Below are 24,834 nucleotides of genomic sequence, written 5' to 3' on the forward strand. Positions count from 1 at the left end.
TGTATTCTCTGGTGTCTGAGGAGATGTGACTTTCGTGTAATCCTCGCTCACATTCTCTGCAAACATAAGGCTTCTCCCCTGAGTGTGTCTTCTGGTGTCTGAGGAGAGTTGACTTCTGTGAAAATTCTTGCTCACCCTCCCTGCAAACATAGGGCTTCTCCCCTGAGTGTGATCTCTGGTGTGTGAGAAGATGTGACTTCTGTGTAAACCCTCGCTCACACTCTCTGCAAACATAGGGCTTCTCCCCTGAGTGTATTCTCTGGTGTCTGAGGAGATGTGACTGCTGTGTAAAGCCTCACTCACACTCCCTGCAAACATAAGTCTTCTTCCCTGAGTGTGTCCTCTGGTGTCTGAGGAGATGTAATTCATCATCAAAGCCTTGCTCACACTCTCCATACTTGACAGCTACAATTCTCGACATTACTACTCTCATAGACAGTTTTTCTGTGTCCACAGAATACACATTCTGGACTCTGCTGGGCACTTTCTGCATCATTTTCTCTTGCTCACTAGAGCTTCCCAGGTGTCCTTTGGGAGGTTTAAAAAAGACCCTTGAAATCCTCCTCTGCTTGGTCCTTTTAAGCAAATGTTTGGACTTTTCCTTGACCTTTTGACTTCAGCTTTGTCATCCCAGTTGTGTGTATCAGTATGTTGCTGATGCTGATTTGGATCTTCTGGGCAGAAATCCTCTGATTGGAGGTGTTCTCTTGCAGATGTTCCTGGAAGAATTTGAGAGAGGTGATTGCACCCCACATGTTGAGTAAGGAATTTCTTACTGGAGAAGGCCAGAGAGCAGGAGGAACATGGGTGTATCTCTCACTGTCATTCTGCTGAAAGAGAAAATTTTGGTCAGGACAGATGTTTACAAGGCTGCCTGGGTCATATGTTTTGTTAAGACCTGTCCCACGAGTCATTCTTATAGGGTTGACAGTATAATCTCTGTCTCCCACAAAGTGTTTCTTTACAGTCCATTTTCTTTTTTGATTTTTATGTACTATATCTTTTTTAGACCTCCAGAAAGTCCTTATCAAGGGTCCTTTTTATGCATTGTCACATGAGGGACTGTCAAGAAGCATCAGGGGCTCTTTCACCCCTTGTAGGAATGAAACAATGCTGACCTTTTCTATATACATGTAGCTTTTAACACAGTTATTTAGAAAGACCACTGGCCCCAACTAGGAATTGTTTCCCTGATAGTTTCCCACAGATGACAAACTAAAAACATGTCCTTTTTCAAGCTTCACATAAAATATTCATAGTTGATTTTATTCAATGTCAGCCCATTTCATATACGATGGTAAGTCCTGTTTCAAAATATTTCCCCAAACATACTTTTTAAAAATTTATTGATTTTAGAGAGACAAAAAGTGGAGGAGGAAGAAGAAGAAGATGAAGAGGATGAGAAGAAAAAAGAAAAAGAAGAAAGAGAGAGAAATTTATTCTTTGTTCTACCTACATATGCAGTCATTGGTCATTTATATGTGGTCTGACCTGGCTCAACCTTGGTATTACAGGATGGTGCTCTAACCAACTGAGTTAACCAGCCAGGGTCCCCAGTCATACTTCTTACATTGCTGACTCCTATCTTTCTCCAGCTAATTCACAATCCCCTCTCAGTTGGAGATAAAGAAATCTCTGAGAGGATTCCCCATAAAAGTGTATTCTCCAAAAATTAACAAAGCAAATCTTAGAGAATAAGCCTCCCTATAGCCGAGAACAGCAAAATCATCCCACCTCACTCAGGAAGGTCCCCAGTGTCTCAGCTTGGATCACAGCACTGCATTTTAGGCTTCTGAGCATCTATTGAAACTCTGCTGTTACCCTATACACTAGACAAGGGTGGATCTCAGAAAACTGGCCCATGCCAGTTTTCCAAGTGGATAGAGTGTTGGTGAGCATGTGGACATCCCAGGTTTGAATTCCAGTCAGGGCACACATGAAAAGCAACTATCTTCTTCTCTTCTCCTCCCTCTCCCCCTTCTCTCTCTTTTCCCTTCTCACAGCCAGTGGCTCGATTGGTTTGATTATCAGCCTGATAGCTCAGTTGATTCAAGTGTTGACCTCAGGCACTGAGGATAGCTCAGTTGGTCTGAGCATGGACCTCAGACTGGGGTTGCTAGGTGGACCCTGGTTGGGGCATATGAAGAAATCTGTCTATCTCCCTTCCATTCACTTAAAAAAATTAAATAAAAAACAAAACGATATAAAGATTTAACCTAAGAATCAAAGGCATATGAAATGAATTTTTAATTTCTGAAGCATCTGATTTGAAATCTTACTGACTTTAGAGCATACCATAAAAATTTCTAAAACAAGTTCTCTTTTTTCATTTTGAAGAACAGTTGTGCCCACCTCTAGTTGCTGTGAGCTCTCTCTTCTCCTTGCTGCTGCACTTAATGCCCAGCTTCTGCCCATACTCATCACCATACCAGACTAGCAGCTCACAGTCTGGCTTGATGACCTGGAAGGTTCGGTAGAAAATCTGCCCATGATACTGAAAGGCCACCAGGTTCTGCTCTTCATCATCCTGGGCACAGTTCACATACCTGGGATTGAGGCAGGTAAAAAAAAAAAGAAACCTACAGGCAATGAGTTCTTACTACCTCTCAGATCCATGTCCAGCTCTGAAACTGACACTCAGGCTCTGATATCACTCACTCCCACAGTGCTCCCAGAGAGCCTCCTGTTCAAAATCTGAGCCTGTCACAATGTTGTACGACTTCCTATCTCCAGGTCCTGCTTATGGTGTTCATCCTTCCTAATACCATTTTCCAAAGCCAATTCCAGATGTAACTTCTACTCTGATTGGCCATAAACCCCAGTGACCTCTAGCTTTTCCAAACTAACTCAGGTTGTTTTACATCACATAACTTGCTACTTGATGTTGGACTTTGTGTCTAGATTAGTTCACATCATTCAATACTCAGCCCAAGTCCATCTTTTCTTGAGAGGCCTTTCTCCATTCTCCTCACATTTTATTTAGGCAGCATTTGATTCCTCACCCAGGTGCCAACATAAACTTGGAGGTCTCCCTGCACCACTGAAGTAAGAAACAAAGGGGCAGACAGACAAAGTCCCGCATGAGCCCTGACCATGATCCACCCGACATGCCCATGAGGGGGCAATGCTCAGCCCATATGGGGTGTTGCTTCGCTTCAACCAGAGCCATTCTAGTGCCTGAGGTGGAAGCCATGGAGCCATTTTTAGCACCCAGGCCAACTTTGCTCCAATAGAGCCTTAACTGTGGGAGGGGAAGAAAGAGAGATAAAGGAGTTGGGGAAGGACAAAAAAGCAGATGAGTGTTTCTCTGTGCCCTAGCTGGAAATCAAATCCTGAACTTCCACAGTCAGGCTGATGCTCTACCATTGAGCCAACTGATCAGGACTTGAAGGTCTCTTTGTCTTAGCAAAATCATAAAGAACAATAATAGCTTATTCACATTCTGTAGCATCTGATAAAAGAGCCCCTCAGGAAGTGGCCAATTATCATTGCTCTGCAGGCTTCAGAACTCAGCTCCAGTTAGAAGTGAGACTGGGATCATTTGCTGCCCTCACAGGTTTAGGCTTTCCTGATTTAGATATCCTGGCACTGTGCACTTCTCAAAAAATAAAAAAGTTATAGTCAAACATTTCTAAAATCAATTGTTTCACTCTGTCTGCAATTTGTTTGCTATAAGAAGATGGGTTATATGATCTTTTTAAATAATGAATACCTTCCTCTAAACTGGAATATAGTAAGGGCTTGATTAAATAATGTTCATTAGGTCAATTAAGGTGTAATCCAGGCCCTCAAAATTTTTTACCTAGTGCCTAAATGTTGTCTAGCATAAAGATTTATATTTTAAGGACATATGCTATATTTTTTATCTTTTTTATCTAAATACCTCCTGCTTTGAAAGAGTACCGAATGGAGAAAAAAGAACAGAGGATTGAGGGAGACCACTGAGGGAGGCATGATGAGAAGTAAAGATGTATGGGCCTGAGAGGGACGAGTGTTCTCTGTGACGCCTTGAAACTTCTTGGCCTTCCCTCATCCAGTTGGCCCAGGCTCATCCTTCCCGTCCACATACTCATGGCAGTTTCTCCCTTTGGTGATCTGTATTTCAGGAAAAAAATATAAAGACTTTTTCTGAATGAGAATGTAATAGAGAAATTATTTAATCCTACTGTCAACAAAGGTCTTTCAGCTTGTATGCATTGCCATCATGATCACATGATATTTTTCTTACTCATCACATCTGAGTTGATCTATCCACTCAGGTCTAAGAGGAGGCAGTCTTTTTTGTCTGTACCACTTTGCTCCCATTTAACCTGTGACACTTATCAGGAGTTTCATAGTGTGCAAAGTTCACTTGTACCCAGAACTAACCATATTGTCTCCATCCATGTCCTAGTATGTAGAAGGGCAGGTTCCACCAAGCCATGGGAGGGATGTGGGAAGTCACAAGACAGGGAAAGAGGTAAATGCTTCTCACCAGCCAGGAGTATCCATTGTTGCCTGCCGCTTCATCTTCTGTGATCTGGCCCTCATAAGGGCCAAAGTAAAGACCCTCTGGAAGAGCAGATGCCTCGTTCCACACTCCAAGACCAGCCTCAGGGATGCCCGATGCTCTAATTCTCAACCCAGGGGGCAGAGTGAGGGCTGCGTGGTTTGGATGCCCCTTATTCACTGCACTGTCTTTTACAAATGTAGGGGGCCATGCACATCACAACTGTCAATGAAGAAGTTCTGACACTTCTCATAATCTGGGGGTGAGAGCAACAGGGATTAGGGAATGTGTAGTGCATGTTCCTGGACATATAGAGCTTCAGAGAGAGCCCAGGCACTCACATTATTGAGCCTCAATTCTGTAGGGCAAGTCCATAGAGAATGGAATGCTTAAATGACCAGACAATATTATTGTATGAAGAGATAACATGCTTCTGAGGGTCACTTACAGAGGTAGTCATCATCCTGGGGCTTGCTGTCCTCTTGGTGCACATGGCCTTTTCTTTCTCGTAGACTATACATCTTTACTTCAGTCTCCTTTCTCGTGAGTTCTAAGTTGGAGAAGAATGAGTTGAATGGAGGCTGGAGTGTTAGTCCCTATGTTATCAGAATACACACAGTCTCCTCTCATCAAATTATCACATGTCCTTCTATATACTCTGGTATTTTCCTTTGTAAAATATTGGCTCAGAGAGCCTCTATAATAGTAAGCCTCTACACTGACTATAGATGACCAATGCAATATTTGTTTTTATATCTTCCCATTATAAGGTTTAACTTCCCTACATTTAATTATTCATAAAATATTTATTAAGGGCACAGTATATGTAAGGCATTTAGGAAAGGCCTTGCTATACAACACCAACAGCATATGGTTGCTATTATCAGAGATGTATTTATTGGACAACGTGTATCTGTCAGTTATTTTACATTAAATTTAAGCCCTAGCCAGTGGCTCAGTGGATAGAGTGTTCTCCCAGTGTATGTCCCAGGTGTGATTCTGGTCAGGGTACATAGGAGAAGCAACCATCTTCTCCACCACTTTGTCTTTCCTTTCTCTCCCTCTTCCATTCCTGCAGCCAGTGGCTCAATTGTTTTGAGTATTGGCCCTGGGTGCTGAAGATGGCTCAGTTAGCCAGAGCACATCATCCTGAGGTGCTAAAAAATAGCTCAGTACTCGAGAAATGGGGTTTCCAGGTAGATCCTGGAAAGAGTGTATATGGGAGTCAGCCTCACTATCTCCCCTCATTTTACCTAAAAAGTAAACAAATATATACACAAAGAAATAAATTAAATTGAATACTGTCAAAGAATATATGCATGTATCTTCACCTTACACATTAGCATTCAAGAGCTCAGAGAATCTGTAAGATTTGCCCAAAGCTCCAGTGCTAAATTCACTCTCGGTTTAGTAGAGCTTAAATCCAGGCCTATCCAAAGTCTATCCCATATACCTAGGCCATAATTATTAGTCTTTCTAGAGGACTTAGAGGGACTGAAATCTACAAACTTTTTTCTCTTACCCAATTTTCATCTCGAGTGTTGTCCAGAGGGTCTTGCTTCTTGAGGATGGACTGTGATGCTGAGGACCCAGGTTTGAAACCCTGAGGCTGCCGGCTTCAGTTTTGGCTAATCTGGCTTTAGTGCAGGCTCACCAGCTTGAGCATAGGGTCTCCAGCTTAAGCGTGGGATCATAGCCATGACCCCATGGTTGCTGGCTCAAGTCTAAGGAAGCTAGCTTGAGCAAGCGGTCACCCACTGTACTGTAACCCCCCAATTAGGGCACATATAAGAAAGCAATCAATGAACAACTAAGGAGCTCAATGAAGAACTAATGCTTCTCATCTCTCTCTTTTTCAGCCAGCCTGTCCCTCCCTCTCTATCTCACACTAAAAGAAAAAGAAAAAGAAATTGGTCATTCATGTCAAAAATATAATAAAGGTAACTTAACTGGACAGAAAGTCCATTTCTTTAACATAAAACTTTCTCCTTTCTGTCTTCTTTTTTTAAAAAATTTTTAAAATTTTCCTGACCTGTGGTGGCACAATGGATAAAGCAGTGACCTGGAACACTGAGGTCACCAATTTGTAACTCCAGGCTTGCCTGATCAAGACACATACAAAAAGCAACACTACAGATTGATGCTTCCTGCTCCTGTCTGCCTCCCCCTTCTCTCTTTCTCTCTCACTCCTCTCTCTAAAGTCAATAAATTAAATTTTTTATTGATTTTAGAGAGAGAGGAAGCAAGAGAGAGAAAAATTGATTTGTTGTTCCACTCATTTATGCATTTAGTGGTTGATTATTCTTCCTTTTTTCTTTTCTTTTTCTTAGCTAGAGAGACAGACAGAAAAGGAGAGGGATGAGAATCATCAACCAATAGCTGCAGCATCTTATTTGTTTATTGATTGCTTTCATATATGTGCCTTGACTAGGCGACTCTAGCTGAGCCAGTGACCCCTTGCTCAAACCAGCAACCTTGGGCTCATGCCCACAACTTTGTGCTTCAAGCCAATTACCATGTGGTCATGTCTACAGTCCCACACTCAAGCCAGTGACCATGCACTGAGTTTGGTGAACTCATTTTCAAGCTCACAACCTTGGGGTTTGAAACCTGAGTCCTCATCGTCCTAGATGATGCTCTATGCTTTGTGCTACCACCTGGTCAGGCTTCAATGGTTGATTCTTATATGCACACTGAGTGGACATCAAATTCATAACCTTGGTGTATGGGGACGACTCTGACAAATTAAGCAACTTGGTCAGGGATGCTTTCCTTCCTATACTTTCACCCTTACACATTTGGCCATCCTTACCCTTCCTTAATCATCAAAGTCTAGTCAGCATCAAACAGTCTTATGAACAAAGCTTCAGGTCTGTGGACCACAGAAACCATTTGCATCAAGTTAGAGATCAGCTGTGTTTCAGTGCTAGACCCATGAAAGTGGAAGGACCTTACTGACCACACCCTCATGAAACCAGACACACTGAAGAGATGGCTGACACAGGGCCTGATACAATGGTCCTTACCCTGGCCCACAACCACAGCTGCCTTAATCACCATGATTAATCCTTTTCCATCTGCGATGTACCTGGTGCTGCACAGGGAACCCTGTCCTGGAGCACTGCTCACCTGCCAGACCTTTCTCCTCCTCTTGTGATGACAAGTGTTCTGAATGAGTTATTCCTTATGTGCTTTTATACTTTTATACCATTCCTGCTCATTAACACATGTATAAACATGTATAATTGTTTACACTTGGAAGCAGTGTAGCGAATCATCCTTACTGCAAACTGTACTGTTTTCATCTCACTTGTTTGCTAAATGCAAGCTTTGTCCCTCATTAGCTGCTGAGAGGTTGCAGATCTCAATCCAGGTCAGTTTCTAAAGGGAAGCATCGTGCCTGCAGCCCCTCACCTCAGCACCTCTGAGTCCATTTTTCATGTGAGTCCTCAGTGTCCTCTGCAGGGGGTCTGGTGGTCTGCCTGCGGTGACCCATGAAAGAGGGCCCAGGGGCTCTGAGGCCTGGGGAGAAACAAAATCGTGGTCCCCAAAAGGAGGCACTTGAAGGAGCATGTAAAGCCAGAATCCATGACCACCATCACAGCCGCCTGGCCCATGCTGGTTTGCGTTGGATTCGGACAGTCTGTAAAAAAACAACAGAGCCCAAAACTGGTGGGCCATCATGTTTAATCTTAGCTTGCACCCAGTGGGCAAGTAAAACATACACTGGGCTCAAAAACCCACTCATTCAGTGCTCACAAAGCTACTGACTTATCAGAGTTTTCTAGAATCAAAGGTTTCTAGCTCACCAGCCTTATTCACCTCTGTTCCCATCTCCTTCTCTCTGCAAAAACTCAGCACCAACTGGCTTTTCCTTCAGCACTCCGCCATCTTAGCTACTTCTCCTCTCCTCCATGTGGCCTTTCTCTGCTCTCCTCTCTAATGCTAATCTCAGGAACTGAGAGAGCAAACTCCTGGTCTGTCCCACTTTATAGTGTAGAAACCAAAACCATTAATCCAATATACAAACAAGGAAATCTCTGATACAAAGTCACTTATCTGAAGCAGGATGGGATTGTACCACCCCACAAGGGTGGAAAGGGCTTAGTCCAGCAGTCAGGAACCTATGGCTCACGAGCCAGATGTGGCTCTTTTGATGGCTGCATCTGGCTCACAAAAAAATTTTTAATAAAAAAAATATTAACATTAAAAATATAAAACATTCTCATGTATTACAATCCATTCATTTCCTACCACTCATGTTCATGGTTGTGGGTGGCTGGAGCCAATCACAGCTGTCCTCCAGGACAACACCAAATTTTTATTGGATAATGTGTAACATACATGGGTCATTGTATGGCTCTCATGGAATTACATTTTAAAATATGTGGCATTCATGGCTCTCTCAGCCAAAAAGGTTTCTAAGCCCTGGCTTAGTCCTAACACCAAGCTCCAAGCTATAAGGATCCTGCCTTCCCACAGCCCGCCCCCAACACACATTAATATCACCTGGGTGATGGGCTCCCTCGTGAGCAGCACCATCTTTAACAAAGTGAGCATAATATCTGCCCAACAGCAACGCTGACACTCAGGCCGCCTGTGTGCTGCCCCGCGGTCCCCGCCTGGTCCTCACGCCCCATCACCTTTGAGCAGCAGCGCACCTTCTCCCAGTTGCCCAAGGCAGCCACCCTCCTGGAAGAAGTAGGTGCGGATGTCTCTGAAGTCATTGGGTGGCTGGGGGAAGATGCAGCCACATGACCTCGTACAGTCTCCGGCAGAACCGCCCCTCGCCCCACTGGGTCCTGGCTGCCCCCAGCCCACCATGCCCTCCCTGCTGCTCCCTCAGCATTACCCCATGGGCTCCTTTCCACATCCACACTCCGGCCAGCCTGCATGATCAGCCCTGATGTGCCTGTGCAAGAGACAGTGCTGAGGATGACAGCTGGGCCCATGGGTGCTCACTTGCATGCCTGCGTGTGCTCTTGCAATAGGGTGTCTTAAGAGGCGACACTTGGGCCTGACCTGTGGTGGTGCAAGGGGATAAAGCAGTGTTTCCCAACCTTTTTTGTGCCATGCCCCACCTTAACCTTTCTAAAATTTTTATGTCCCCCCCATGTAACATACATAATTTTTAACATTAAAAAATTGATTTGTTGCCTGACCTGTGGTGGCACAGTGGATAAAGTGTCGACCTGGAAATGTTGAGGTCGCCGGTTCGAAACCCTGGGCTTGCCTGGTCAAGGCACATATGGGAGTTGATGCTTCCAGCTCCTCCCCCCTTCTCTCTCTCCTCTCTCTCTCTCCTCTCTAAAATGAATAAATAAAAAAAATTGATTTGTTCACTTAATAAACATAAATGATAGGTTCTAGGAAGAAATCACTATGAAATTGTTAACAAAACACAGTAAGTAAAATTTCAAAACATATAATGAAAAACAGAAATTTGAATTCCAAATAATTTTAATACAGATTTTTCTATATTAATTTATTATTTTAATTTAGTGTGATCCTTGCGCTTGATGCTTGCTGCACAGAGATTTTATATTAGGTTCCAATTTGGTTAGCTTTAGTCTCAAGTCTCCACGTTGTGTTATATCCAGCCGATTTCTTTTTTTTTTTTTTACCAGTAAATCATTTACAGCACTAAATCCACATTCAGCTAAAAATGAAGATGGAAACGGTAGCAATAGTTTTGTTGCACATTTGGTTGAATTTGAGTATTTGATTTCTGTTTCCTCACAAAGCCATGCCATCACTCCTTTGATATTAAATAAAGCTTTAACTGACTCATCATTTTGCAATTCTGTGACTTCTTCTTGATACTGCATATTTGATATATCAGACAAATCCACTAACAATGGCTGCGTCATCCATGTTGAAAAATTAATTTGTTTTAAATCAGAAAATATTTCTTTTAAATCAGCCAATAGAATATTCAAATGATTGACAATAACAAGTAAAGCGGTATCAGTTACTTCACATTTTTGGAGCCAATGAAACTGTTGAAAGTTTTTGTTGTTAATATGTTTCTGACATAACTCAATATTGGTAATGAAACCAAATATTTGCTTTTGCATTATAAGAGTTGTATTTGTTCCTTGAAATTGCTTATTTAATATATTTAGTTTTTCAAAGATATCAGCTAAATAACTCACAAATACTTTACCATCTATTGTTAACAGATACTTCATTTCAGGTTTGTCGCTTAAAAAATCACTAAGAGTATCAAACAGTTCCATAAATATTTTCAAACAGTTTCCTTTAGATAGCCATCTTACTTCAGTATGAAGTAAAAGTCTCACATGGTCTTCATTTTGTTCTTCACAAAATAGCTTAAAAAGACGCTCACATTTGGCATTTAATAGCATTAACACACTTTATTACTGTATGTAATACTTCATTCAGAACAGGCGAGATGTTTTTAGCTACCAAGTTTTCCCTATGAATAACACAATGCACAAGAATCATTTCTGGATTTGCATCTTTCATCAATTTTAAGCAGCCATTTTTCTTGCCCATCATATTGGGAGCACCATCTGCAGCAGAAGATGTTATATTTTTCATTGGTATGTCATTGACATCTAAGTAGTTTTTTAGCTTATTATATATATATATCTTTGGAGGTAGTGGTGCTTTCTAATCTTTTACAAAACAACATTTCTTCAGCAAAATGTCTTTTATCAATATATCTTATGTAAGTTATCAATATTGCCTCACTGTCTCTCAAAGTTGATTCATCCATTTGCAAGGAGAATTTTCTTGTTTTCAGCTTTTCAATAAGTTGTTTTTCAATATTCTCACTCATTTTGTCTATTCTTCTGCTAACAGTATTGTCAGTGAGTGGCATAGCTTTTACATCTTTGTCATCTTTTTCAAGAACCGTTTTAAAAAATGCTGATATTGACGGTTTTATTAAATTCTCTCCTATAGTGTGATTTTCTCCAGTTTTAGTGATGAATAAAGAAATTTGATAACTAGCCTCAAGAACACGATTATTAGTTGAAGTATGAGCAGTAAATAGAGACTTTAATGTTGTTCTTTTTTCAAAATTTTTCTTTAAAGTTTTAAAGTAACTCAAATCTGAATTAATATGAGCACTATGTTTCACCTTCAAATGCGCCTCAAGATGACCTCATTTCATTGATTCGTTGGACAAGCATTGCTGGCATAAAAGACAAAAAGGAATCCGCTCATCGTGAACAGTGGGTATGAACCCAAATTTTAAATATTCCTCCGAATATTGACGAGGTTTTTTCTTGCTTGCACCACTCATTTTACTATGGGCTATAAGAAATAAAAATAAGATCAATTAAAAACTAATATTAAAATATGTGTTAAAATATATTCAATGTGACATAGAGTGAACATATACTAAAAATTCATATTTATTTAAATGTATATAACACATTTACTACACTACCACCGCAAATCAAAAGATATCTATATTTTTTCCACTTGACAAAATTTTCTGGAAAGTTATGATTCTAAAATTAAAATTGTTGTGCATGCACTATTATAGCCCTAATAATATTTATAAAATATTAGTGCTTTCTAGCCCCGATGCAAGAATTACTTAATAAAGAGTTTAATATTGATAAAAATAAAATCAAATACTTACCAATTATATCTATACAATATATATATGTATATTTATTAAATCAACGAGCTTTTACAACAGTTTTGACTGACACTTATTTCAAATTAACACCAACTGAATGATGTGAAACACTACAGAAGTTGCGATGGGCCAATTAGGTGAGAATAACTGCGTTGTTTAGCGAGTTTTTAAAACATCTGGGGTTCCCCTCAGCAGATGGCACGCTCTACGGTGAACCCAGGACGAAGTTTACTTGACGACGCCAATCACCCAGTTGATATTTTTGTCTCGTCAAATGAAATTATACTTAATAATTATTTACCGCAATTATTTAAGAATTGCATTTTTTGTTAAATTTGGCACCGATATCTAGCCTTGCATTTAAATGGCCTGGGGCGAAAGAATTAAAGTTGTGTCGAGTCCATTTTCAAATTGTTTCCCTTAACTATCAAATTGCCCCCCTGTGGGGCGTGGGCCCCACATTGGGAAACACCGGGATAGACCATCAACCTGGAATGCTGAGGTTGCCGGTTTGAAATCCTGGGCTTGCCTGGTCAAGGCACATATGGGAGTTGATGCTTCCTGCTCCTACTCTCTCTATCTCTCTCTCTCTCCTCTCTAAAAATTGAATAAATAAAGTCTTTAAAAAAATTGACACTTGGGGCCAGCCCTAGGGATGCAAGGACTGGCCAGGCTATGGACTCCAGCCAATTCAGTGACCCCCTTGCTCAAGCCAGCGACTTGGGCTTTAAGCCAGCGACTTTTGGGCTCAAGCAGCAATCATGGGGTCATATTTATGACCCGGCACTGAAGCCAGATGAGCTTATTACATTTTCTTGTTGTTCAAGTGCTCTCTTGAGTTCCTCTATTCTATTCTCAAGTTTATTGAATGTTGTTATGACTGTTTGCTTTGAATTCTTTATCTGTTCAATTGCCCATCTCTATTTCATTAGAATGTTTCTTGGGAGTTTTTTTCTTGTTCCTTCATTTGGGGTATATTCTTCTGTCTCCCCATTTTCTTTGACTCTCGGTTTTTGTTCCTTTGAGTAGAATGAAATAGTCACCTCATCCAGTCTTGAACATGTTGTCTTTTTACATTGTGTGTTGAACAGTTTCTGCCCACTGGTTGTATTTGGGGGGAGGTGCATGCATTGCCTCTCGTGTCACCTGGCTTGAAGGAGTGGGTTCTAAATAGGCTGCCTGGGGTGTGTGAGCCTCCTTGCCTTTTAATCTGGACTGGGATGCCTAGTGTAAAAGGGTCTGTGTGGAGTGTGCTCTGCATGTCCTGTTTTAATTATCTTTTGTCAGAACACAGTGTGCACTGGTTTACCTAATTGCATTATTGTATCTCACCCCCCATTAGTTCCACCCTTTATACTGGTGGGATAGCTGGGTGCACACACTGCCTTAATTTGTTCATTCTTCACCTACTCGGGGCTTGGCAGCCCTGTGCACATGAACAGCATTGCCCCCCTCACTCCACACTGGGCCGCAAGGTTTTGCTAGCTATATGCTTTCTTTGAGTAGAGCAGCCCAACCATTGTGAGCAGCAGCACCCCCATTCTCTGCACTTTCTCTGATCAGGCAGTCCTGTGTGCAGACCATAGCCCATTTGCTGGCTCTCCATTTTCCAGGAGGGGTAATTGTAAGGTATTTTTCCTCACCAAGAAGGAAGGAAGAGGGCCCGGAGCCACAAAGTGTGGAATATCAAAAAGTTTTATTGAATACAGAGCATGCATCCCACCCGGCAAGGTTCCCTGGCCCTGAGGTAAGACAGAGGCCAGGGAAGTTGTAGGGATTAAACTGCATGGGAGATATTTAAAGGGGTCCCTCTAGGGAAGTTGAGCTAATATGATGTGGTGAAATCTCACTGGCTGGCAGACAGTCACTTTTTTCCAAAGAGTTCCTGTGAAGCCTCTCTTGGTGTGCTTGGCTGTGGGCGGTCCCAGCCAAAGTTTGCGGGTCTGAGTTCCCCAAATGACCATCCCCCATTATCCACCAACCTTATATTCTGACCTTTTGTGTTAAATAGTAAAAGGGGCACCATTTATTCATCTAGCCACTTCCTGCTGAATAGGGGTGTCATGGGAAGGGGAGATCAGAAAGTGGTAGTTTGGAGGGGTGTCAGGAGGAACATCTGTGTGGCTGTGAATTGAGAAACTTTGCGAATGCGATCCTGTAATGATTTAAAAAAAGAGGAGTAAATAGGGGCATTTGTAGGGTTCAAACTTTTGGTGAGCTGGAGCTGTATGGAGTCCAGTGGTTCCGACTGCCAGTGGTCCTGTAAGGAGGCAACCTTGAGGCAAAACTGCATGTCAGGAGTGGCATAAAAGGGGAAAGAAACAGGGTCCCATTCATTCCCATAACCGAGAGCTGTGAGGGAACTAGAGGTCCAGAGTAAGATGGCAAAACAGAAGGTAGCCCCCATGTCCACAAGAAATGAGATGGACTTACCCACTTGTTGCAGCATACCCTGGGTTCTCCAAGACCAGGCCGTGTCCTAGGAGTTTGAGCGATGCACCCACCTGGCTGGATTGGCCTTCCCATTTGGGCGGCTTGTCCTCCACGTAGAGGTGCTGAGGAAAAACCTGTTGCCCAAAGGGGCAATCACTCCACCAGTGACCAGGCTGCTTGCAGTCAGGGCAGGGCTCAGTGGGCAGCCACAGGCAGGGGCCCTGCTGGGACCAATGGTCCTGCTTGCCACAATTAATGTAAGCTGCTGGTGGCTTTTCTGGTCTCAGAATTGCCACAAAAGTCGGGGTTTTGAGCGTTACCTTCTGCTGCATGCAGGCCTGGCGAACAACCTTGGCCTGTTTCTACTAGTTGGGACTGTTAAAAACTTTAAATGCCATGTTAACAGGTTCTGGATAGGGGTTTAGGGGATTGAGAATAAAAGGAGGAGGGCTCATGTGGAGCACGGCACCCAGATCCCGCAGGGAAATGCTGGAGCCAAATGCAGGACAGGGCCAGAACTTCCTGCAAGAAAATTGGGGTTGGACATCCTGAAAACCAGTGTAAGAGCCAATGCCAGGCTGAGAAAGGCCTGACAGAGGAGGGACTTAAAAACACAGTAAAGGGAGGGGTCCCTGGCCAGCAGGGGAGAAGAAAGAGATGGCAGTGGTGGATAAGAAACAGGTTTTTGTGAAGGGAGGGGAGGGGGCTCTCAGAGAAGCAATGGGCAGTGGCAGCTCATCCCAGGCTTACTCTGTGATTCTGTAATTGTAGGTTGATTGGCCGGCAATCTGACCATGTTCCAAACCCTTGCCGGACAAGAAGGTAAGGAGTTTTCTTCCTTCCCCATCCCCAGTCAGCTTTTTTCCACAAAAATTTGCTCTGGTCAGATGGTTTTCTCTGACATGCCTCAGCTTTTAAGGGGTTGGACTTTCACTCTCAGAAGACTGCTCAGAAAGACTAGGTGCCTAGCCAAACTTCTCCACTCTCTCTCTCGGAGCTCCCTGACAGGTGGTGATGACCTCTATCAGGGAAGACTCCCTGCATGGAGATTTTCTTCTCTTGGGACAGAGACAAAAAGTGGGGATGCCCCATGTTGCTCACCTGTCTTCACTACGGGATCTTCAGGTCATGTGTTTTGGGAAAGTGAGAGAAAAATGATTCCAGTGTAGGAGAGGCACTATGTGAGGCAGAAACGGGAAGAAAACACTGTGAGGTGCAGAATTAGATTGTTGATCGTTAAAAAAAAAAAAAGTATTTTTTAGATGATAATAGAAATATAGTCTGAAGAGATATCTTCATTTTTTAGTTTCTCTTTTGTTTTCTGTCTTTCTCTTGAGGGAAATGCACTAGGCATGTTGCAGCTCTATCAGATTTTTCCATTAAATTTTTAATTTTTTACATTGATTTGAGAAAGAGAGAGAAATACAAAATTATTTCTTGGTCACTTCTCTTAGGTGCTGAAACCTGTGACAAAACGCAAAACCTTGGCACACAAGGGGGACACTCCATGCACTGAGCCACCTGTTCAGGCCACCACAGGTTTTTTTTAAATTATTCTCTTTCAGAGAGTAATGGTGGGGTAGGAAGCGATACCAATAAATCTCCCCCAAAACTCAACAAGATCTTCAACCAGAAACAGAAAAACCTATACTTGGAGCCTCCAGATGCTTCGCAACACACCCAAAGGTATGGTCGAGTGAAAAATTGGCTAAATATATAACCAAACCCTGAAGGAAATAGGGAGTAAGAAATACTCCACCTTCCTCACTAACCTAAACAGGGCGGCTTTCTCTGGTAACTGTGAATATAGAAACTGAGGTGGGCAAAGGGGGTGAATAGATCCAGGCCGTGGCACAAACGGCCGAACCAGGCTGTGGCACGGAGATCCAAGCCAAGGAAAAACTGATCCTGTGGCAACCCGGGCAATACAAGCTAACACTCGCGCCAAAACCAAACAAAGAAAGACAAGTGGGGCGGCCATTTTACCCGGTCTCCTGGTCGGCGTGCGCGCAGTTAGTGGGCGAGAGATTTCTTCCTAGGCCCCGAGAGTGGGTGCCCGTGTTGCCCCACGGAGAGGCAGGGTCAGAGGCCTTTCTGTGGGCCGAGGGCAGAGTCTCTGGGCAGCCCCAGCACCCTGGGAAAGCCACGCACGGGAGGGAGTGAGAACTAATTCCAACGGTGGAAATTTTCCGTGCTGCTGGGGGTTTCACTCAGAGGGAAACGCGGCCGGCCTCATATCCTGGTTTGCGCGTGCAGATAGTGAATGAGAGATTCCTCCGAGTGCCTCGGCAGTGTGCGCCCGTGTTATCGCACAGAGGGGCAGAGTCAGGGGCCTTTGTGTGGGCCAAAGCAGAATCTCGGGCCGCCCCAGCACCTTGCAAAAGCCGCGCACGGGGACGGAGCGAGACTCAATTCCAACGCTGCAACTTTTCCGTGCGGTTGGGGGTTTCACTCAGAGCGTGAGACTGCTGGCCGGATATCCTGGTCTGCACACGCAGACAGTGAGTGAGAGTTTCCTCCAAGTGCCCTGGAAGTGGGCGCCTGCCTGTGCTACCAGACAGAGTGGCAGAACCAGAGGTCTTTGAGTGGGTGGAAAGCCCGCCTGATTATGCTAGCAGCTCTGACTGACTGAGCCTTACCCAGAGCCCTGTGCTGAGTGGAAATAGAGTGGGAAGTTGCCAGCTCTTTGAGCCTCTTACTATCCAGGCAGAGGCAGCAGCAACCCCATAGCTAGATTATCAGGCTACTAATTGAGGAAGGAAAGACTAGGAGAAAGGCTCCAGGAACACGGACTCTCTCACTGTCGGAGCCTATAAATGCTAATGAGCCTCAACTGCCAACAAGACTAAAGCACAATACATGACATTGCCATAGAGACTTATCAACTGCAAACCTCTACCTGAGCGTGCCAAAGGGGCAGAACCCGGGGTACAGAGTCACCGACCAGGAAGAGGGAGAGAAAAGAAAAAGCAAGAATATAACCTCTCAAAATCAAGAATAATCTGCAGACTTTATAACCTATCCCATTTTATTTGTTCGTTTGTTTCTCTTATCTTCATTCTTGATACTTTTTTTCCTCCTCCAATTTGGCCGATTAACTCTCTGCCGGTCTTACTCTCTCCTCTCCTTGAACTACACTACCCATAAGTGTTACATCTCCCATTATTTTTTCTCTTCTCTTCCTTTCTCTCTGAGGGTTGCACTCCAAAACCCTTAACTCTCTCTCTCTCTCTCTTTCCTTTCTTTTTTCTTCTTTTAGTGGTTCCCTCTTTTTCTCTCTCTCTCTCTTTCTTTTCTCCCTCTATATTAGTTTCTTCCTTTCTCCTTTACATCTCCTCTCATTCAAACCTCAATAATAAAAAAATTATCTTATCTGGGACTCAAACTTATGTTTGTGGCATTTTGGGGGGGGGGGTTTACTTCACCTTTTTAACTCACTAGCAGTGGTCCCATCCCTGGATCTCCATTTTATATAGTTCTTGTTCCACTAAATACAATAGTAATTTTTTAATTTGTCCCCCCATTTTTCCGTTTTCCTCTTATTCCTCTCATCATAACTCTTAGACAACCAACACCTAAAAGCAAATCATTTTATTCTTGACCCAATTTTTTTCCTTATTTGCTTTTTGTGGGTTCATACACTCTTTTTTTTTCTTTTTTCTGTTTTTTCTTTTTTCTTTTCTTTTCTTTTTTTTTTTTTTTGCCCCTTTATTACTTTTCCCCAATTCAGGCCCTCCATCACAGGCATTGTTTGTTATAATTCACAGTTCACCACAAGATTTTCTCAAGAAAGAGGGGAGAGGAGAGGAGAGGAAAAAAGGAGGGGGGGAATAATTTCCTTTTTTAAAATTTTTATTTTATTTTATTTTTCTTTATTTCATTATTAATTTTTTTAAAAAAACTTTTCAATTTTTTATTTTTTTATTATTTTTTTAACTTTTTATTCTTTATTAAATATCATTAATACTATCAACAAAACCACCCTCAGATGCCATTAAGGAAGAGAAAATCGAATATCATGGATACAAAAGAAAGAGAGGTAACACAGCTAGATGAGGAAACATCTATGGAGAAAAAATTTAATATATTGGAAACCTTGGAGCTAAATGACAGAGAATTCAAGATAGAAATCCTAAAAATCCTCCAAGATATACAAGAAAACACAGAAAGGCAATTTAGGGAGCTCAGAAAACAACTCAATGAACACAAAAAATATAAGTCCAAGGAAATTGAAACTATAAAAACAAATCAAACAGAGATGAAAAACTCAATTCACGAGCTGAAAAACGAAGTAACAAGCTTAGCTAATAGAACAGGTCAGATAGAAGAGAGGATTGGTGAAATAGAAGAATAGAAACTTGAGGCACAACGGAGAGAAGAAGAAAGAGACTCAAAAATTAAAAAAAAATGAGATAGCCCTACAAGAATTATCTGACTCCATCAAAAAGAATAACATAAGAATAATAGGTATATCAGAGGGAGAAGAGAGAGAAAATGGAATGGAGAACATACTCAAACAAATAATAGATGAGAACTTCCCAAGCCTGTGGAAAGAACTAAAGCCTCAAGTTCAAGAAGCAAACAGAACTCCGAGTTTTCTTAACCCCAACAAACCTACTCCAAGGCATATCATAATGAAATTGACACAAACCAAGAGCAAAGAAAAAATTCTCAAGGCACCCAGGGAAAAGAAGAATACAACAGATAAAGGAAGGCCCATTAGATTATCATCAGATTTCTCAGCAGAAACTCTACAAGCTAGAAGAGAGTGGACCCCAATATTTAAAGTCCTGAAAGAGAGGAACTTTCAGCCACGAATGCTATACCCATCAAAGCTATCCTTCAAATATGAAGGAGAAATAAAAACATTCACAGATACAGAAAAGATGAGGGAATTTATCATCAGAAAACCCCCACTCCAGGAATTACTAAAGGGGGTTCTCCAATCAGATACAAAGAACAACAACAACAAAAAAAAAAACAGAGCCACAAGTAAAAGCTCCAAGAAGAACACAATAAAACCAAATTTAAACTGTGACAACAACAAAAAGAAAGAGGGGGAGAAGATGGAGATTAACAGTAGCAAAGGACGATGGAGTGCAAAAGTACTCACAAAATAGTTCGCTACAATGAACAGGGTAGGGACCCTTTCCATTACTCAAAGTTAACCACCATTGAAAAAACCACCACAGAAGCACATGAGATAAAAAAGATAGCAACAGAGGAAAGATGTATGGAATACAACCAAATAAAAACAAAAGATAGAAAAACGAAAGAGAAGGATCAAACAAGACACAAAACTAACAGAAAGCAAGATATAAAATGGCAATAGGGAACTCACAAGTATCAATAATTACACTAAATGTAAATGGATTAAACTCACCAATAAAAAGGCACAGAGTAGCAGAATGGATTAAAAAAGAAAATCCAACTGTATGCTGCCTACAGGAAACTCATCTAAGTAACAAGGATAAAAACAAATTCAAAGTGAAAGGCTGGAAAACAATAATCCAAACAAATAACATAAAAAAGCAGGTGTAGCAATACTCATATCGGATAATGCTAACTACAAAACAGGAAAAGTACTCAGAGACAAAAATGGCCATTTTATAATGGCTAAGGGGACACTGAATCAAGAAGACATAACGATTCTTAATATATATGCACCAAACCAAGGAGCACCAAAATATATAAGACAGCTACTTATTGACCTTAAAACAAAAACTGACAAAAATACAATCATACTTGGAGACCTCAATACACCGCTGACGGCTCTAGATCGGTCATCCAAACAGAGAATCAACAAAGACATAGTGGCCTTAAACAAAACACTAGAGCACCTGGATATGATAGACATCTACAGAACATTTCATCACAAAGTGCGTGAGTATACATTTTTCTCCAGGGTACATGAATCATTCTCAAGAATTGACCATATGTTGGGCCACAAAAACAACATCAGCAAATTCAGAAAAATCGAAGTTGTAACAAGCATATTTTCTGATCATAAAGCCTTGAAACTAGAATTCAACGGCAAAAAAGAGAAAAAAAATCCCACAAAAATGTGGAAACTAAACAACATACTTTTAAAAAATGAATGGGTCAAAGAAGAAATAAGTGCAGAGATCAAAAGATATATACAGACTAATGAAAATGACAATACGACATATCAGAATCCATGGGATGCAGCAAAAGCAGTGATAAGAGGGAAGTTCATATCACTTCAGGCATATATGAACAAACAAGAGAGAGCCCAAGTGAACCACTTAACTTCCCACCTTAAGGAACTAGAAAAAGAAGAACAAAGACAACCCAAAACCAGCCGAAGAAAGGAGATAATAAAAATCAGAGTAGAAATAAATGAAATAGAGAACAGAAAAAAAAAATTAATAGAACAAGGAGCTGGTTTTTTGAAAAGATCAACAAAATTGAAAAACACTTGGCAAGACTTACCAAGGAAAAAAGAGAAAGAACTCATATAAACAAAATCCAAAATGAAAGAGGAGAAATCACCACGGACACCGTAGATATACAAAGAATTATTGTAGAATACTATGAAAAACTTTATGCCACTAAATTCAACAACCTAGAAGAAATGGATAAATTCCTAGAACAATACAACCTTCCTAGACTGAGTCAAGAAGAAGCAGAATGCCTAAACAGACCTATCCGTAGAGAAGAAATAGAAAAAACCATTAAAAACATCCCCAAAAATAAAAGTCCAGGCCCTGACGGCTATACCAGCAAATTTTATTAAACATTCAAAGAAGACTTGGTTCCTATGCTACTCAAAGTCTTCCAAAAAATTGAAGAAGAAGCAATACTTCCAAACACATTTTATGAGGCCAACATAGCCCTCATACCAAAACCAGGCAAGGATGGCACAAAAAAAGAAAACTACAGACCAATATCTCTAATGAATACAGATGCTAAAATACTAAACAAAATACTAGCAAATGGAATACAACAACATATTAAAAAAATAATACATCATGATCAAGTGAGATTCATCCCAGAATCTTAAGGATGGTTCAACATACGTAAAACGGTTAACGTAATACACCATATCAACAAAACAAAGAACAAAAACCACATGATTTTATCAATAGACGCAGAAAAGGCTTTTGATAAAATACAACACAATTTTATGTTTAAGACTCTCAACAAAATGGGTATAGAAGGAAAATATCTCAACATGATAAAGGCCATATATGATAAACCATCAGCTAACAGCATATTAAATGGCACTAAACTGAAGGCTTTCCCCCTTAAATCAGGAACAAGACAGGGTTGTCCACTCTCTCCACTCTTATTTAATGTGGTACTAGAGGTTCTAGCCAGAGCAATCAGACAAGACAAAGAAATAAAATGCATCCATATCAGAAAAGAAGAATTAAAGGTATCACTTTTTGCAGATGATATGATCCTATACATCGAAAACCCCAAAGAATCCACAAAAAGACTACTAGAAACAATAAGCCAATACAGTAAGGTCGCAGGATACAAAATTAACATACAGAAGTCAATAGCCTTTCTATATGCCAACAATGAAACAACTGAGAACGAACTCAAAAGAATAATGCCTTTCACGATTGCAACAAAAAAAATAAAATACTTAGGAATAAACATAACAAAGTATGTAAAGGACTTATATAATGAAAACTATAAACCATTGTTAAGGGAAATCGAAAAAGATATAATGAGATGGAAGAATATACCTTGTTCTTGGCTAGGAAGAATAAATATAATCAAGATGGCTATATTACCCAAAGCAATATACAAATTTAATGCAATTCCCATCAAACTTCCAATGACGTTTTTTAAAGAAATAGAGCAAAAAATCATCAGATTTATATGGAACTATAAAAAACCCCGAATAGCCAAAGCAATCCTAAAGAAAAAGAGTGAAGCTGGGGGCATTACAATACCTGACTTCAAACTATATTATAGGGCCACGACAATCAAAACAGCATGGTATTGGCAGAAAAATAGACACTCAGACCAATGGAACAGAATAGAAAGTCCAGAAATAAAACCACATATATATAGTCAAATAATTTTTGATAAAGGGGCCAACAACACACAATGGAGAAAAGAAAGTCTCTTCAACAAATGGTGCTGGGAAAACTGGAAAGCCACATGCAAAAGAATGAAACTGGACTACAGTCTCTCCCCCTGTACAAAGATTAACTCAAAATGGATCAAAGATCTAAACGTAAGACCTGAAACAATTAAGTACATAGAAGAAGACATAGGTACTCAACTCATGGACCTGGGTTTTAAAGAGCATTTTATGAATTTGACTCCACAGGCAAGAGAAGTGAAGGCAAAAATTAATGAATGGGACTACATCAGACTAAGAAGTTTTTGCTCAGCAAGAGAAACTGATAACAAAATAAACAGAAAGCCAACTAAATGGGAAATGATATTTTCAAACAACAGCTCAGATAAGGGCCTAATATCCAAAATATACAAAGAACTCATAAAACTCAACAACAAAAAAACAAACAATCCAATAAAAAAAATGGGAAGAGGATATGAATAGACACTTCTCCCAGGAAGAAATACAAATGGCCAACAGATATATGAAAAGATGCTCATCTTCTTTAGCTATTAGAGAAATGCAAATCAAAACGGCAATGAGATACCACCTCACACCTGTTCGATTAGCTGTCATTAGCAAGACAGGTAACAGCAAATGTAGGAGAGGCTGTGGAGAAAAAGGAACCCTCATACACTGTTGGTGGGAATGTAAAGTAGTACAACCATTATGGAAGAAAGTATGGTGGTTCCTCAAAAAACTGAAAATAGAACTACCTTATGACCCAGCAATCCCTCTACTGGGTATATACCCCAAAAACTCAGAAACATTGATACGCAAAGACACATGCAGCCCCATGTTTATTGCAGCATTGTTCACAGTGGCCGGGACATGGAAACAACCAAAAAGCCCATCAATAGATGACTGGATAAAGAAGATGTGGCACATATACACTATGGAATACTACTCAGCTATAAGAAATGATGACATCGGAACATTTACAGCAAAATGGTGGAACCTTGATAACATGATACGAAGCGAAATAAGCAAATCAGAAAAAACCAGGAACTGTATGATTCCATACGTAGGTGGGACATAATAGTGAAACTAAGAGACATTGATAAGAGTGTGGTGGTTATGGGGGGGGGGGAGGAGAGAATGGGAGAGGGAAAGGGGGTGGGGAGGGGCACAAAGAAAACAAGATAGAAGGTGACAGAGGACAATCTGACTTTGGGTGGTGGGTATGCAACATAATTGAACAAGATAACCTGGACTTGTTATCTTTGAATATATGTATCCTGATTTATTGATGTCACCCCATTAAAAAAATAAAATTATTTAAAAAAATAAAAAATAATAATAAAAATTAAAAGCTGAAAAAAAATTATTCTCTTTCATTAGATAAAATTATTTTAGATTTTTTTTTTTTTCATTTTTCTGAAGCTGGAAACAGGGAGAGACAGTCAGACAGACTCCCGCATGCGCCCGACCGGGATCCACCCGGCACGCCCACCATGGGGTGATGCTCTGCCCACCAGGGGGCGATGCTCTGCCCATCCTGGGTGTCGCCATGTTGCGACCAGAGCCACTCTAGCGCCTGAGGCAGAGGCCACAGAGCCATCCCCAGCGCCTGGGCCATGTTTGCTCCAATGGAGCTTTGGCTGCGGGAGGGGAAGAGAGAGACAGAGAGGAAAGCGCGGCGGAGGGGTGGAGAAGCAAATGGGCGCTTCTCCTGTTGTGCCCTGGCCGGGAATCGAACCCGGGTCCTCCGCACGCTAGGTCGATGCTCTACCGCTGAGCCAACCGGCCAGGGCTAGATTTCTAATTACCATGCATGTTACAGGTTATTTAAAATTGTATTTTATAAGTGTAATTAAAAGGACTTCCTGGTTTATCTGCTAATAAGGATTTCAAGGTCAGCTGTCATGAGGTGAAAATAGGTTATATAATTTCAAATCTTTAAAGTTTGTTGTCATTTGCTTTATAGTGCAATATGGTCCCTTTTAAATGTGTCCTCAATCGGTGTCACTGCTGTTAGGCCGAGTGCATTTTTGGAATATCACCTTGGTGGCAGTAAGGAGAAACAGGGGTGGGTACAGTGTATTATCTGTCATTGGTTGTATTGCAGGAATCAAGGCACAAAAAAACCACCCAGACAACTTGATGAAGGAAGTAGAATTTATTTAGCTTGTGGAGCAGCATGATCCCCTAAGAGGAAACCAAACATGTGCTCCTCAAAGTTAGATTTCTAAC

General features: G+C 41.2%; 1 pseudogene; it reads right to left on the minus strand.

The window, feature by feature from the left end:
• Window positions 1–492: 492 nt before the first annotated feature.
• On the minus strand, window positions 493–5,010 carry LOC136386824 (histone-lysine N-methyltransferase PRDM9-like; annotated as a pseudogene).
• Between the last annotated feature and the right edge of the window lie 19,824 nt (window positions 5,011–24,834).

This window comes from Saccopteryx leptura, unplaced genomic scaffold (genome assembly GCF_036850995.1).
Source record: "Saccopteryx leptura isolate mSacLep1 unplaced genomic scaffold, mSacLep1_pri_phased_curated manual_scaffold_15, whole genome shotgun sequence".
Lineage (NCBI taxonomy): Eukaryota > Metazoa > Chordata > Mammalia > Chiroptera > Emballonuridae > Saccopteryx > Saccopteryx leptura.